Raw genomic sequence first — 18,183 nt, 5'->3', positions numbered from 1 at the left:
TGTTATCGTGACTGCCATGTTCATGTGATCATCAGGTCAGTGGTGTTAGAAGTAGCAGCCTGCCCCATAGTCATACTGTAAGTTTGGCATGTGGCTGTTACAGAGATGGTAAATAGTGGTAGGCTTACGCTGGCAGAGGCAAGGAATCTTTTAAAGTTTTTTCTCTGAGAGTCTATCTACTTTGATAAGAGCACTATTAGTTTATATTTTGTCAATTATGTACAGAACAGTTTGTAAAAATCTGGAGGAAGTGACATAACAGTTCTAATTTTTGAAATGGTGTGTTAGTAACTTTATTGATGGGGGACCTGGACAGCTGCCCTGCTGGTCTGTATCTTAATCAAATTCTGGTTTTACTTCAGGAAGTTCCCTTAAATAAATTCTTTCCTTCTTCTTCTTCTTTTTTTTTTTTAAGTTCATTTATTTTGAGAAAGAGAGAGAGAAGTGGGCAAGGGGTAGAGAGAGAGGGAGAGAGAGAGAGAATCCCAAGCAGTCACCACACCATCAGCACAGAGCCCTATGTGGGGCTCCATCTCACGAACCATGAGATCACGACCTTTGCCGAAACCAAGAGTTGGATGCTCAACCAACTGAGTCACCCAGGTGTCCCTAAATTCTTTCCTTCTTTATTAGTCCTAGTAATCTCGTTTAAGTCCATAGTACTCTGATCTGGGTTATGATAATACTCCTCTCGTTAGCCCCTGTCACTTCCCATCCATAATGCATATCATCACAATAATCTTTCTAAAAGTATCAGTTTATAAATCAATCTTTCCCACCAGACTGTGAGTTGGATTTTATTCATCCAGTGTTTCCCTAGGACCTAACACTGATCTGACTGTAAGACAGATGTTTAAACATGTTGGAATAAAGAATGGACAAATTAGTGAACCAATATTTAATAGTTGATATTTAATTTTGAAATGTTCACAGACATCCACCCAACCCCTTTCCTCCACCACGCAAACTAAATTTTCTTTGTGTAGGATTAAAACACAGTCTTGGCTTTCCCTAACTCTCAATAGTCCAAAATTGGAAACTATAGCCTAGACATGGGAGGACATGGCCAACTAACAGCATGGATGGGATGGGGAGAAAGTCGAAATAAGGAAAAGTGCCTCTGGGTTTACTCAGACCATCCTAGTGAAAATCTACTTGCAAGAAAGTGAGAATTAATTGCACTAAGAATTAATTTTACTGAATTCTATAGTTCCTTATCTTGCCTTTGTTTGTCTTTAGTTTTTAAAAAATAACTGATAGCCCTTATTTGGACTACTAAAAAGAACTGATCTAGACTAATACCATTGGGACTGTCAGAATTCATAGTTGTTGTTGTTTTTTTTAACGTTTATTTATTTTTGAGAGAGAGAGACATAGAGTGCAAGCAGGGGAGGGGCAGAAAGAGAGAGAGAGAGACACAGAATCTGAAGCAGGCTGTAGGCTCTGAGCAGTCAGCACAGAGCCCGACGCGGGGCTCGAACTCACAAACTGTGAGATCATGACCTAAGCTGAAGTCGGACGCTTAACCAACTGAACCACCCAGGTGCCCCCCAGAATTCACAGTTTTATCTCTTAACTCTCTAAAGTGGTATTTATGCCAGGGACTCTGCAATATGCACTGATTAGCAGGTAGAATGTTTTCTGCGGTCCGAGTCTCCCACCCCTAACTAAGAGCTCTATCTAATTTTACAATTTTATATTTTACAATATTGTTTATAGATTTATACTAGCTTAACTTCAAAGTTAATATAATCATTAATAGGGATAATAGCATGTAATACATTATTGAGATTTTCTTCTCTTATATTTTGGCCTTCATGCCCCTTTCCTTAGCTGAAGATGGCAATCTGCAGGAAATCAGGGACTGTCAGTTAGGACAGTGTCAGAGGAATGTAAAAAGAAAGTAAAGAGTTACTATTTAGCTTGTGACATTTAAGATGAGATTTCACACAAAGGCAATAACGTTACAAAAGAGGTTTGTTAAAATAGAGAGTTTTTCAAATTCCTTCATTTCCCCCTTAGCATATCTGTTTTTTTTTTTTTTACACCCAACGTGGGGTTTGCACCCACAACCCCAAGATCAAGAGTTGCATGCACTTGATAAGATAATAAGATAAGATAATAAGACAGCCAGGCGCCCCACCCCCACCCCCCTTAGTATATCTAGATCCAGTCCTGAGGGTAAGACACCACAGAATTTTAGGAAGAGGAAAATGGAAGTGGGGGAAAGCTTGCCTTTGGTCTTGGAGCCTTGTGGGGAAAAGGAGAGAGACAGAAGTGGGGGTGCTGGTGACTCCTGATCTCTGTCCCTTTTTGCCAACAAACCTGGTCAACGCCATATCACATTAACATTGGTGGAGGAGTTTGGTGAGGCAGATGAAGGCAGCCCTTTAGCTTCCCTTAGCTCTCCTTCATTCCTGGATCATTTGAGAAGGACTTCGGAGTCCCTACAAGCCCCCAGTAGAGCTTACGGCAGGTAGCTGCACTGGGGGTTATGGGAGCCTAATATGTGAAAAGCAGTCATAGCTGAGCGCTGGATTACCTGGGCCAAAACATAAAGGAAGACAAAGTAAAAATGCAGAAGGATCTTCATTATCAGTGAGGCCCAATTACACAGAGAGCTCCACTTGCATCACAAAACTAAGAGCCCCAACTATAAATTACACCGACTGCAGACCTCGCCCCAGGGTTCTGGGAAGACCAAATGTAACCAGGAGGATGCTGTTATCACTGCAGAGGCCAGAGAAAAGAGCACATTTCCAAGGAAGCTTTTCCCTCCTGGCCGCAAGGCCACAGCAAGCCACACCTTTTCTTTTCTTCGAGAGAATCAAGGGAAGGGCAGAGAGGAAATCTGAGACCGGTGATTTTTATCTTAAACACACGAAAATTTATGAAAAAGCCCTCTTCAAAGTACTGCGTCAGGCAACGATTACCATTTAAATAAAATTTAAATTTTATTTCATACTACTCAAACAACGCTAACTTGTCAAGACCAAATCAGTTAGTTATAAAGAAAAATAAACATTTTTTCTGCTCATGCAAGTTACAGTGTGAATGAAATTTACAGAACCCCCCCCCCCCCCGCCCCGGAAACATATATAATAATATTTTTTTTTTCAAGAACACCGTAACAAATGGTTATTGTAGAATTGTACTTGTATTACATTTCTTGCTAAAATCAACTCTTTGTATTACAAATATAGAAACCATTTAAATATGGGATTTAAAACACTGTACCTGTGTATTGAGCTATACATCGAAATAACATTATTTTCTCCAAACGTGTTCTTTCTTTATTTCCCAAATTTAATCCTAGCTTTTATTATTTATTTAAATCCAAGTTAGTTAACATGCAGTGCAGTATTGGTTTCAGGAGTAGAAGCCAGTGATTCATCTCTTACATGTGACACCCAGTGCTCATCCCAACAAGTGCCCTTCATAATGCCCATCCCCCATCTAGCCCAGCCCCCCACCCACCTCCCCTCCAGTAACTCTCAAATTGTTCTCTGTATTTGAGAGTTTCTTATGGTTTGCCTCCCTGTCTGTCTTTAACTTATTTAGTAATATTTTCAAAGTTTCACAGTATGTTGTCTTCTAAGCAACTAAGTAAACTCTGAAAACTCATTTTTAACCTAACTTATAGAGTACAGGGTTCACCAGACATGAGGCAACATATAATACTGGAACAAGTTGTGGTAGGTGCTAAAACCCTAAGCTTTAAGGACTTCAAACTGGCCATTGTGAGAACAAGGATGGATTTTCACCCTCCAGAATGTATTGTTCCCTTTGAGAAAAGAACAGATATCAGCTATTTCCATAGACACTATAAATAATCTTCCTTGAAATGACAAAACAAGACAGAGATATATCATAATATTCTTTAATTAGGGAGGTTTAAATCAGTTCATTAAATTTTTAATGGGTTTATAGACATTCATTGGGTAGGGGCAAGATTAAATAGGACCAGAATTTCTATTTCACATCAAGTCAATAATTACTTAAGAATTTATTACATGTAAGGCATCTTTCCAGGTGTTATAGAGGATCCAATAATAAGAACTCAGTTTCTATTTTAAAATAAAACAATAAAATAGATGCTATAGGCAGCAGATAGTTATTGTTAAAAGAAGGTGATATATGAAAAAAGATAATGAAAGTTCAGAGAGGGGAATGTGTCTCTAGCACTGAGTATAGCTCTTTGTACTCAGTGAAGACTGAATATGTATTGTCGAATGAATGAATGGGCCTCATCTATGAGGTTAACACAAGACCCTACAGATAAGGTTTAATTTGAACAGGACTTTGAAATGCAGAAAGGATTTGGATCTGAAAAATGAATGGGGAGGGCATTTGTAGGGGAAGAGGTATATTTCAAAGGAGTAGAAGAGGCACAGGATATGTTTAATAAGCAGCGATAAAATCAGTTTGGATGGAGTGGGATTTTATATACCACAGTCATAGGCAACACCAGAGAGCTTCAAAGCGGAATTGACCTGGACTAATCTGACTTCTATGGCTGGTCTGAGGAGTTTGGACTCTATGTTACCAATACAGGAGTACCACTGAGATAATTGGGTGGGTGATGTGATCAAAGGGGTATTTCAGGATGATGAAACTAATAGCACGTGCAGTATGGGTTGAAGTAGGAAGAGACCAAAGAAAAGAAGACCAAGGATACAGCTTTTGCTACAGTAGGTTCACAGCTTTTTATGGACCCTACGCTCTTTGAGGAGAGAAACTCCACCTCTGTCTTTTTAACTCACTACATGCCTAAACACCATTGTTACTAAATTATGTTCATTTCTGCCTGATCTTGGTTAGTGTTGGGGGCAATGGAAAGAAAGGGATCCCTTAATTTTTTTAATTAAACAACCAACAGTTAGGGGCAACTATATTCTTGGCACTATATTTAAGAGATATTATAGAAGATGGTCAACAAGACTTAAGAAGATTGAAGATGAGGAGAAAGGACGTTCATGTTCTTATATATGTGGACATCAAATGAGGTAGATCTGGTGGAAAGATTGTCATTTGTCACTTCTTTGAATTGTCATAACCCTTGGTTTTCTAAACCATCCACCCTGCAAGAATGAGTAAGGGAGTAGGTAACAACTTCATTGGTAACGAAAATTATGCTTGATTCAGACTCGATAGTCATCAGGGTGACCAGTCTAGACACTGTAATTTGGCCCAAGGAACTTGTAAGTTCTAATTGGCTCCATTTGGGTTTTCTTGGTGTTTCACTCCCAGAAATGCTAGATCTGTTGCCATGTTCCATTTCAGACTTACCTTAATCTGGCCACTGTGCTCACCTGTGACTGCTTCCACACCTTCCATCGAGCTCTCTCTCTGCACCTGGATTGTAATGACCGTATTAGCCTCTGAGAAAGCATTACACATTCTTAAATTCCTCATCATTTCTTTGGGGCGTTTTAGGAAGGTGTCTGAATGGCATGGTAAAGTCAAGTCCCCCCATATCCCTTGCCTCTGTAATCAGTCTGTGCCCTAGGTATGTACATTCCATTCTTCTCAGAATAAAATGTCATCTCTCCATATGCTACATTGTTGGCTTCTTGCATTTTGAAGTCTTATACTTGATGCAAATTGGATGTGATGTTCCAGGCAAGTATATACATGAGGTTCCCCCCTTCTTGGACTCATGCTTAATAAACTACTTTAATACAATATTCCTGGAGACAGATGATAGTTTTGTTGTTTTACATCTGAGGAACAACTATAACAAGTATAATAAGAATAAATTATTTGCTTTATATGATTAAATTATTAAAGTTCATCAATTATAAGCTTGACTATGTAACACTGTCTCCCCCATCCCCCATGATTCTGAGCATAGTCCCTGGCAACAGTAGTGTGCTGATAAATGCTTAACAACCAGCTCTTGGTGAGAATCTGGGTGCAATCCGTAGCATTTCCCAGTTTTTGTGGTATAAATACTTCCAACATGGCTGACTTCAAGCTACCAAAGCGATGTCACTGAACTTGGAATTGGAGAGAGGTGTGGACAGTCAGCTCCTACAAGCTCCAGCGTACCTCTGCCAGCCTCTAGTGGGAATTTAGAATTTCCTTTTCCCTCCTTGAGCATTTGCCATCACAAATAGCCGGTCACAACACATTTCTTGTAGCATATCTGCTTTGGGCATCTTGTTTTTGATTCTAAAAGCCAACCTTGGGGAGGCACGTGCATTGCTAGTTGCTGGTTAATTCTTTTCCAGAGATAAACAGCATTAATTTAGGTACAGGCAGTGCAACTTTGCCCAGTTTTTCAAATAACTAGTAAGACAGTAGGTGGGAGAATATAAGACTGTCTTTAACAACTTTTAAATTCAAGCAAAAGAGGGTATGGATGTTCCCATCAGGTGGCCACAGGGGGGGCCTGTATGAGAGCCACCTCTCTGAACTAGGGGTTCAGAGGCTTGGGGTCTAGTCTCAGTTCTGCTGCAAACTAACTGTGGGACCTTATGTACTAAAGCCTGCTGGATGTTAGTTTCTTCACGTGAAAAATGAGAGAGTTGGGCTAGATCTATAAAGTCCCTTACAACTCTGTAATTCACATTACACAAAATAATATAGAATATAATAATGAGGTGAGGTTAAAAATTATACACATAGAAATTGTATGAAAATTATAATAATATACCCAAGATAATTGAAAACAGGCACACAAAGAGATATTTGTGCACCTGTGTTCATAGCAGCATTATTCATAATAGCCAAAAGGTGGAGGCAACACAGGTGTCCACAGACAGATGAATGGATACATAAAATGTGTTATACACATACAAGGAGGATTACTCAGCTTTAAAAAGGAAGGAAATTCTGGGGGCAGCTGGGTAGCTCCGTCGGTTAAGCGGTCTGACTCTTGGTTTCAGCTCAGGTCATGATCTCACAGGTCATGGGTTTGAGCCCTGAGTTGGGCTCTGTGCTGGCAACGCAGAGCCTGCTTGGGATTCTCTCCATCTTTCTCTGCCCCTCCCCCACTAATGCTGGGTGCACCTTTGTGTGTATGTGTGTGTGTGTGTGTGTGTGTGTGTGTGTGTCTCCCTCTCTCTCTGCCCCTCCTACTCTCTCTCGCTAAATAAATAAACATTTTTTTAAAAAGGAAGGAAATTCTGTTATATGCTACATATAGATGAACCTTAAAAACATCACGTTAAGTGAAGTAAACCAGTCACAAAAGGACAAAAACTGTATGATCTCACTTATACGGGGCACCTAGAGGAGTCAAACTCATAGAGACAGAAAGTGGGAACTAGAGGTTGCTAGTGGCTAGAGGGAGGGGAAGAGGGAGCTGTTGTTTAATGGGTATGGACAGACTCTGGAGACTGGTTGCAAAGTAATGAACTGTAAACTTAAAAATGGTTAAAATGGTGAATTTTGTGATGCATATTTTGCCACAATTTAAAAATTATATAACCCAAAAAATCATGAGGACATTTTGCAAAAATTTTGTAGTGATCTTGGGGCTTTGCCAAATCTGGTTCCTGAAATAGCTCTTGGAAGGTGATAATGGAGTCATGAGTATAAATTAACATCCTGGGGATTTCCAGTGAAGTTGTTAGGAGACACTGTTTATATGTGATGACTAAACATTAACTTTCTGAATTTTAAACACTGTAGACATGTTGATGTGAGGATTAACTAAAATTTTAAATATCCATTTTCTCTGATTACACTAAAGAATGTACTCAAAGACAAGCCAAAGTAAAAGAAAGAAATCCAGTTGTAAATGATGGAACCAGTGGCTGCCCCCATCTGCTGCGATCTGTCTTTTTCTGAATGCTCCTTTAACCCTCCCTGGAGCTCACAGATTTCTAGCCCAAGCATAGGACTTTGCCAGGCAGCCTGGCTTCCTGGAGGAGAGGCAGTGGGAGAGGAAGTTCTGAACATCTGGCTTTGTTTCCCCAGTGGTGCATTCCTGAGTCACCTCTGCTGTAACAAAATGCTGAATTTAAAAAAAAATTTTTTTCTTGAAGTTTATTTATTATTGAGAGACAGAGAGAGACAGAGCATGAGCATGGGAGGGGCAGAGAGAGGAGGAGACCCAGAATCTGAAGAAGGCTCCAGGCTCTGAGCTGTCAGCACAGAGCCAGCGCCAGGCTCAAACTCACGAACCGCGGGATCATGACCTGAGCCGAAGTTGGACACTCAGACTGAGCCACCCAGGTGCCCCAAAATGCTGAATTTTTAAGTAATGTAGCATTGTCCTGCATTTTATTCTTCACTGTCTTGCAAACTGAGGCATATAGGTAAGGGGAAGTGGGAAATGTGGGTGACAATTCCCAACAGTTTGCTATTAACTTTCTTTTCCACCCAGAAAAGCAGTGGTTACACAACCATTTAAGGCGATGTAAGGTCAAGGCCCTTCCTTTGAATATAGACCCACTGATGGGTGGTTCCTGTCACCTTTCTTGCACAAACTACATACTTTTTATTTCCAGTTTTAGTTCTTGAAACTACAGCAAGAGACAAACACTGTGAAGCATTTTGAACAGAATTTATCCAGATTTTCATTTTTTCCAAATCTCTTATAGTTATCCTACTTATACCTAGTTCTACAGAATTAAATTTTTTTATTAAAATATTTTTAGGGGCACCTGGCTGACTCAGCCTGTAGAGCATGCAACTCTTGATCTCGGGGTTGTGAGTTCGAGCCCCATGTTGGGCATAAAGATTACTTAAAAAATAAAATCTTAATTTTTTTTGGCATTTGTCATTGTTGAAGATATCTAAAACTTTCAAAGAAACGGGTCTTACTTTAAATGAGTATTTTTTTTTAAATTTTTTTTTTTTAACATTTATTTATTTTTGAGACAGAGAGAGACAGAGCATGAACGGAGGAGGAGCAGAGAGAGAGGGAGACACAGAATCAGAAGCAGGCTCCAGGCTCTGAGCCATCAGCCCAGAGCCTGACTCAGGGCTCCAACTCACAGACCGTGAGATCGTGACCTGAGCCGAAGTCGGACGCTCAACCGACTGAGCCACCCAGGCGCCCCTAAATGAGTATTAATCAGTTTTTCTAATGTGCACTTGAATGTTAGAATTATGGAACTGACATAATAAGTTTGGGAATAAATTCAGCTAAGTGATTTACAAGTCTTGGTATATTTACAAAACTCACAATATTTCCAAGAATATTTCTGCTCTGGTGGGAGGAGAAATTTGTGGCTATACCAAAGTTGCCTGCTAGCCCAGCAGCAAGCAGCCAGCCCATCCATCTCTTCTGTACCTGCACTCGTTGCCTAGATGACCTCTTTCCTCTCGTGGCTTTAAATGCCATCTACATACACGGATGCCTTCCAGAAATGTATCTTTAGCCTTGGTCTCTCCCTTGAACTTCAGTCTCCTGTAGCCAATGCTCCACTCTACATCTCTACTTAGAGACCCATTTAGTAGGCATTTCTTCTTGAATGTGTGCAAAGTGAAACTCTTCATTCCACGTCCCTCAGACTTGCCCCTTTCCCCTTCTTTCCCATCCTATAAATGGTTATTCCATTCTTCTAGTTACTTAGGCTAATAACCTGGCCGTCACACCATACCCTCAACCTGCAAGTATATTCTGTCAATTTTACTTTGGAATTATATCTCAAAGCTAACACTTCTCTCCACTGCTGAGAGATTAGTGCAAAGCATCTTTACCTCTTGCTGAGACCATTGCAATAGCATCCTAATTGGTCTTCCTGCTTCTGCCCTCACCCCCTGTTGTGTATTCTCCCTAGAGCAGCCGGAAAGATCCATTCTAAAATGTTGTTAGATCTTGCTGCTCCTTTACTTGAAAGCTTTCCATGAACTCCTTGTCATTACAAAAAAAAAAAAAAAAATCTAAACAACTTATTGTGGTCTCTAAGGCTCACTGTGGTTTACCTCCCAACTCCCTTGTCTAGACTCATTTCCTGATGCTTTACTCTCCTTAGTATCACTGAGCCACACAGACTTCTTGCTGGCCCTTGAATGCACTAAGCATATCCTCCCAACTCCAAACTGCACCCCACCCCCTTGGTCCCAGGACATTTTTACTTTAGGATCTTTCCAGAATGGTCTTCCCTAGATATCCCCATGGCTTCCTCCTTCATCTCCTTTAGGTCTTTGCTCAAACATCACCCTCTCATCAGCCTGTGGATTTGTCTGAGATGATAATAATAATGATATTAATATCCACATATGCTGATTCATTAGCTCCCTACTTCTAGAGGCTGAGTCCCCAGGTATGTCCGAGTGTGTTCAGAAGAAAGCCTAATTGTTCCTCTCCACTCCAGTTGCCTCTTGGAGGTTTAATTTCAGCAATGCCCTTGAGAATACTGCTCAGCCCTGCCACAAGTCTACTCTACTCTCAAGATACCCGAGCCACACTCTCCCGTACCCTGTCTTAGCTTCGTGTTTCCACCTAGGAGCCTAAGCACAAAAAATACTTGCTACCTCCATCATTCCAAAAGGAAAAACCCATCTCTGGAGCACCTTTCAAAAACATCAGGCATGGAGGCTGGGGAGTGTGGATGAACACTGCCCACAAATTATTTTCAATGTAAGAGAGCCACAGAATGATTGAATTTGGGGCTGGAAAAGAATGTAAGGACCATCTAAAAATAGACCAAAACCATCATTGTGAATATTTTCAGTGAAGTTGTATCAGATTGTCAATGAACTTACTCTAAAATATCAACTCACTTGCATGCACAATAAATGCCAATGTCTCCCTGTTGTATCTGGGACAGATAGAAAATCCTCAGCTAATCAGTAAAGCCATCCGTCAAGTGACTCTCTCTATCTGTGCCTGTACCAACCACTATCTCCTTCTCTCATCTTCTCTTTCTTTGCTCATCTTTCAGGTGTTTCTTCTGCATTCCACAGCCTTGGGTGAAGTTTAAGCTCATTCATTTTTGAAGAATGCCTTGTGCATTGTCTTATTTTACTTAGCTAGCATGTTTTTAAGAGTGTAGACCATGCGTATTTCTTCTGTTGGCTCCCCTAACAGTTCTATGTTCACAGTAGATTGTTAATATATATATATTTTTAAAGTATGCTTCATGCCCAGCATGGAGCCCAACACGGGGCTTGAACTCACAACCCCAAGATCAAGACCTGAGCAGAGATCGAGTCGGCTACTTAACCGACTGAGCCACCCAGGCACCCCTAAATAAATGTTTTACATGAATAAATTATCAAAAAGTTCACATCATATTTCACCATTAAACCCACCTATGAAGTGTGTTCCTTTGCAATAAATCATTCATTAGTTCATTTCATTCCTTCATCAGCAAATGTTTGCTGTTGTGGGAGATGGAATAAGGGAGTGAAAAGAAAACTTAAGAATACTCTCTTGGCTTCTGTGTGAGCAACTGGGTGGACTCTTGCACCATGTATTGAGAGGGGATGACTAGGAGAGGGAGAAGCTTGAGGATGTTTAGGAATCCAGATTCCTTAGAGATAATTCAAGCATCCCAAGACACTAAGTTGCCAGGTCTTCCTTTGGACCTTCATACATGTATGGTGCTCAGAGGACAGGTTCAATGCAGACAATTTTGAGAAACAGCAGGAGATAGATGACTTCCAAGAAAATTCATGTGAGGGACGCAGTCTTTAGACTGTTGGTGTTAGGGAACAAAGATAAAAGAGGGATTTATAAGAGGGAAGGAAAAGAAAATGATTTTTTTTTAATGTACACAGTCTGAATACAGTAAAACTTGTTTGCACTTTTTTTTTTTTTTTTGGTAAAATGATTATGTGGCAGCTAGAAAAGAGTTGGTCTGAGCATTCTGTTGTAGAGCATCCTACGGAGTATCAGAGAAAACAATTTCAGTTGTTTATGGATTCTCTAGAATCCCCTGAGAGCTTTGCTATGGAGCAGAGCTGGCTTGCTGTCCCAGTAACATCACAAATATCCTTCCATTTGCCCATCACATCCATACCATTTCCCTCTCAGGACTTCTCAGTGGAACTCAAAGCCGTGGAATGGATGTAATCATCTAGCGAGGGAGTACATACAGAGAGGAACAGAAGCCCATGGTGGAGTCTAAATTTACCAGAAATGTTAGAGATTAAGTAGAGGAGGAAGACCAGCAAAGATAAAAAATAATTGTCACTAAAGTAGAAGGAAAAGCAAAATACTGTCATAGCTTGGAAATTGAGAGTGGAGAGTTTTTCCGGAAGAGTGATCAACTGTAACTAAAGTTGCTAAGATGTCTGGGATTTAATTAATTCTCTTGTGCAGTGTATTTAGTAGAACTGAGAGTTTCAACCCAAGGCCACAATACACAGAAGGAAGAAATAGGTTTATTTTCAAAAGTGTTTGGATTAATTGGATGCGGAGTTCATTGCGGTTAACATTCATGAACTGGTATGCATTATATATTATATACTATATATATCATATATTCCTTTATTTTTTAAATCATGGCAAAATAACATTACCACCTTAACCATTTTTAAGTATACAATTCAGTGGTATTAGGTACATTCCCATTGTTGTGCAACCATTATCACCATCCATCTCCAGAACTCTTTATATTTGGCCAAATTGGAACTCTGGCCCATTAACCAATAACTCTCTCATTCCCTCTACCCTACTTCCAGCTTCACTCTAGGTACCTTTTTACAAGTGGAGCCATACAATATTTGTCATTTTGTGACTGGCATATTTCACTTCGCATGATGCCCTCAAGGTTCATCTCTGTTGCAGCACGTCTGACTTTCTTTTTTAAGGCTGAATAATTTTCCATTTTATGTGTACAACATGTATTTTTGAATTTTTTTTTAACGTTTATTTATTTTTGAAACAGAGAGAGACAGAGCCTGAACGGAGGAGGGTCAGAGAGAGAGGGAGACACAGAATCTGAAACAGGCTCCAGGCTCTGAGCTGTCAGCCCAGAGCCCGACGCGGGGCTCGAACTCACGGACTGTGAGATCGTGACCTGAGCCGAAGTCGGACGCCCAACCAACTGAGCCACCCAGGCGCCCCAAAACATGTATTTTTTTTTTTTTAAAGTTTATTTATTTTTGAGACACAGAGAGACAGAGCATGAACGGGGGAGGGGCAGAGAGAGAGGGAGACACAGAATCAGAAACTGGCTCCAGGCTCTGAGCCATCCGCCCAGAGCCCGACGCGGGGCTCGAACTCACGGACCGTGAGATCGTGACCTGGCTGAAGTCGGACGCTTAACCGACTGAGCCACCCAGGCGCCCCCCAAAACATGTATTTTTGAATCCATTCATCAGTCAACAGAATTTGGGTTCCTTCCACCTTTTGTGAGTAAGGGTGTCATGGACATGAACGTACAAATATTTCTTTGAGACTTTGCTTTTATTTCTTTTGGGTGTATGCCCAGGAGTGGATTGCTGGATCATATATTCTACTTTTTTATTTTTTTGAGCAACTGACATACTGTTTTCTACAGTGGCTGCCCAATTTTACATTTCTACCAACAGTACACAAAGTTTTAAATTTCCCCACATCCTTGCCAATACTTATTGTTTTCCATTTTTTTAAACCAATTTTTTAATGTTTATTTATTTTTGAGAGAGAGACAGAGCATGAGTGGGGGAGGGGCAGAGAGAGAGGGAGACACAGAATCCAAAGCAGGCTCCAGGCTCTGAGCTGTCAGCACAGAGCCCTATGTGGAGCTCGAATCCACGAACTGTGACATCATGACCTGAGCCAAAGTCAGATGCTTAACCAACTGAGCCACCCAGGTTGGTGGCTCATTTTTTTGATAGTAGCCATCCTAATGTCTATGAAGTATATCTCATTGTGGTTTTGATTTGCATATCCCCAATGATTAGTGATACTAAGCATCTTTTAATGTACTTATAGGTCATTTTTATATCTTATTTGGAGAAATGTCTATTCAAATCTTTTGCCTACTTTTTAATTGGCTGGTTGTTTTTTTATTGGTGAGTTATAGAAGTTTGTATATATTTTTGATATTAACCCCTTATTAGATATAGGATTTGCAAATATTTCCTCCTATGTCACAGGTTGCCTTTTCACTCTGTTGGTTATGTCATTTGATACACAGAAGTTTTTTGGTTTTTTTTAACCTGTATGAGGTGGAACTCTCCATTCCCCCCTAACCAGTTTTATTGAGAAATAATGTAGAAGTTTTTAAATTTTGATATAGAGAAGTCATATATTCTTATAATTGATTAATTCCATCTCAGTTCAGTGTGGCTTATGAATTATGAATCAAACAACCAAAAAAAAAAAAAAGAATATTGGTTTCTTTTCCATGTTTTACTCAGAACAAATTTGACAATAACTGAACATATTTTTGACCACCCCGTGATTCTTTTCCTACCAGGAAATATTATGGTGTTTCTATGGAAAATAAATCATTCAACCTTTTCAGTACATTTTAGGAGAAAAGAACTTCAGAATAAAGTTTACCTTATTCTCCTTTGTTTTCTAAGCAGGTTGATTTCATACTTAGAAAAGTGGTCAGGTAGCAAAAAAATCTAACGTTCTGAATGTATTTTCAAAACTGTCTTTTTAAAAAAATTTTTTTTCTAAGTTTATTTATTTATTTTGAGAGAGAAAGAGAGAGCAAGCAGAGGAGAGGGAGAGAAGAAGAGAGAGAGAGGATCTTAAGCAGGCTCTGCACAGTGCAGAGCCTGACACAGGGCTCGAACTCACACACCTTGAGATCATAACCTGAGCTGAAACCAAGAGTTGGACACTTAACTGACTGGGCCACTCAGATACCCCTAGTTTCAAAACTTTCTGAAGGTGGTAATGAGGACTGTGAATCACATGCTACCTTATCATATAAGAGATGGATTCACTTTGATAGCTGAAAGAGATATCAAAGTGTCAATACTGTCCACATTGTTTTGATAAGAAAAGCTATTAGCAACATCTCTCCCCCAAACCTGCAACCCCCTATGAGAATTTACTGGCTTGCGGATGACTACAATGTCAGGTTTTCCATTAAAACTAGTCCTACACAGGACTGCTGGGGAAGATGGCAGAGTAGGAGGATTGTAAATTCACCTCGTCTCCCAGAGACACCTAGATTAACATCCACATAAGTGTAAATAACCAAGAAAATTACCCAACGACTGGCAGAACAGACTCTCCATAGCTAAACATTGATAAGAGGCTACACTGAAAATAGAAGGAGGCGTGGAGATATGGATAGAAACAAAACTGACCTACAAGACTGTCTGTGGGAGGGAGGGACACTACAAACAGGGAGACCCGAGGCACAGGAGACCCTCACTGGGAAGATAAATCCCCATAACACTTGGCTTTGAAAAGCAGAGGAGCTTAGCATCATGAGTTTTTGCGGATCAATGGGGTTTAACACCTGGAAATTTAAAAATCAGTGGCTTGGCTTTAGGATAGGTGGAGGGTGATGGAAACGGAGTCCCTGCCCTTAAAGAGACAGCACAACAAACAGCCCCGCTGAGATACAGCATAGAAGCAGCAGTTAGAAAAATGCCTGGGGTATACAGGAAGGAGATTTATCTACTAATCTCAGAACATGTGCTGGAGGGTTAGAGATTTTTAAGAGATTTTTTCAAGAACAAAGAGCTGGGGAGCGCCATTTCCCTCCACTTCCCCTGAGGCTAGATACAGACAAGCATCAACACTCTCCACTTAGATTGCTAACACCGTGCACCCAGCCCCCTCCAACCTTCCCTTAGCAGGAATCCACTCCAGGCTGGCACTGTGCAAGCAGCCCTGACAAGGGCAAGCACCATCCCAAAGTCACTCCTGCCCTGAGGAAGGAAGTTCCACTGTGGCCCAAGCAGTGGGTTGGGGGCAGACATCTGGTCTGACTGCAGGCCTTGTGCACCAACAAAGCTTCTCAGGGGACAACACAGGGATAGCACCCTGCATTTTGGTACTACCACAGCTCCAGCAAAACCTAGTCTGACTCAACTCAAGCCCAAGGCAGCCCCAGACTGGCCTACTAACAACACAAGGACAAAACCCTGCTCACAACAGGCAAAGAGAGCCTCTGCAAACAACTGGACTGAAGGCACATGCAGCTCAGGCACTATGGTGGGACATGCAACACACATAGGAGATACCCTTGAAGTGCCAGGTTCTGTTGAACAGGGGACACTGCATTACATGGTACCACAGGACCTCTATTCATAAAGCTTTTCTGTCTTTCTGTCTTTCTTTCTTTCTTTTTTTCGGGCCACTACTTTCGAGATCAGGAGATGTAGCTGACTTTCCTAACACATAGGAACAGACAGAGAGTTAGACAAAATGAGGAGACAGAGGAATATGTCACAAATGAAAGAACAGGATAAAATCATAGCAAGAGAGCTAAATGAAATGGAGATAACTAATGTCTGATAGAGAATTTAAAGTAATGATCATATACAAAACAGATGAACATAAGGGAAGGGAAGCAAAAATAATATAAAAACAGGGAGGGGGACAAAAACATAAGAGACTCTTAAATATGGAGAACAAATAGAGGGTTACTGGAGGAGTTGTGGGAGAGGTAAGGGTAAGGGGCATGAAGGAATCTACTCCTGAAATCATTGTTGCACTATATGCTAAGTCAGATGTAAATTAAAAAAATAAATTCAATTAAAAAAATAAAGTAATGATCATAAAGTTACTTACTGGACTTGAGGAAAGAGTGGAAGATCTCAGTAAGTCCCTCAACAAAGAGAGAAAACCTAACAAAGAACCAATCAGAGATGAGGAACTCAATAACTGATATTAACAATACACTAGAGGGAATAAATAGTAAACTAGATAAAGCAGAAGAATGGATCAGTGACGATAGAAAGCAGTGGCTAATAGAAAGCAATGACGTGGAACAGGAGAAAGAAAAAAGATTAATAAAAAATGAGAATAGATTAAGGGAACTCAGTGACACCATCACGCATAACAACATTCACATTATAGAGATCCCAGAAGAAGGGAGAGAAAACGGGGCAGAAAACTTACTTAAATAAATAATAGCTGAAAATTTCCCTAATCTGAGGAAAGAAACAGAAATTGAGATCTACACCAAGTAGGTCCACACCAAGATACATCGTAATTAAAATGGCAGAAAGTAGTGATAAAGAGGGAATTTTAAAAGCAGCAAGAGAAAATAAAGGAGTTACATATAAGGGAAACCCCATAAGGTTATCAGCTAATCTTTCAGCAGAATCTTTGCAGGCCAGAAGGGAATGTCATGATATATTCAAAGTGCTGTAAGAACAAAACCCTGCAGGCAAGAATATTCTATCCAGGAAGGCTATCATTCAGAATAGAAGGAGAGATAAAGAGTTTCCCACACAAACAAAAGTTACAGGAATTCATCACTGCTAAACCAGACTTACAAGAACTGTGAAAGGGGATTCTTTGAGTGGAAAGGAAAGAACATAAGCAGGAGTACAAAAAGTAGGAAGCACAAAAGCAGTAAAATTAAGTGTATCTATACAAATCAGTCAACGGAGTCACAAAATAAATGGATGTAAAGTATGACAATATACCTAAAACATGATGGGGTTGCAGAGAAAAGTAAAAATCTAGTGTTTTTAGGATGGGTTCAAACTTAAGCAAACATCAATTTAATATAGACTGTTATATGCATAAGATATTATAGATACACCTAATGGTAACTGCAAATCAAAACAATGGTAATAGATATGCAAAACATAAAGAAAAGGAATCCAAGACATCACTAAAGAAAACCAGAAAATCACAAGACAGTAAGAGAAGAAACGAACAGAGAAGAACTACAAAAAGAGCCATAAAACAAGTAATTAAAATGGCAATATGCACATTCCTATCAATACTTTGAATGTAAACCGATAAAAGCTGCAATCAAAAGACATAGGGTGACAGAAAGGATTAAAAAGCAAGACCCATCTTGCTGCCTACAAGAGACTCATTTCAAACCTGAAGACAAATGCAGATTGAAAATGAAGGGATAGAAAAACAAATGGAAATGTAAAAGAAGCTGGGGTAGCAATATTTATGTTAGAGAAAATAGACTTTAAAACAAAGACTGTAACAAGAGACAAAGAAGAACACTACATAATCATAAAGGGAACAATCCAACAAGAAGATACAACAATTTTAAATATTTATGCACCCAACATGAAAGCACCCAAATACATAAGCAATTAATAACAAACATAAGTAATCAATACTAATACAATAATAGTAGGGGATTTTAACACCCCAGTTACAAAAAAGGATAGATCATCCAA

At 39.9% G+C, this 18,183-nt stretch overlaps 1 long non-coding RNA gene across 3 annotated transcripts in view; it reads right to left on the bottom strand.

Annotated features, from left to right (window-relative positions):
- The window catches only part of LOC147575811 (uncharacterized), an 85,158-nt gene that overhangs the window by 16,485 nt on the left and 50,490 nt on the right, over nt 1-18,183 (bottom strand). For all 3 annotated transcript variants that reach the window (XR_015241582.1, XR_015241583.1, XR_015241581.1), the window contains one exon: nt 5,290-5,355. This is a non-coding gene — a long non-coding RNA (uncharacterized LOC147575811). The remainder of the gene's footprint in view (nt 1-5,289; nt 5,356-18,183) is intronic.

This window comes from Puma concolor, chromosome D2 (genome assembly GCF_028749965.1).
Source record: "Puma concolor isolate L17-30 chromosome D2, mPumCon1.1.hap2, whole genome shotgun sequence".
In the NCBI taxonomy this organism is placed as follows: Eukaryota; Metazoa; Chordata; class Mammalia; order Carnivora; family Felidae; genus Puma; species Puma concolor.
This window is presented reverse-complemented; position numbering and strand designations above follow the sequence as displayed.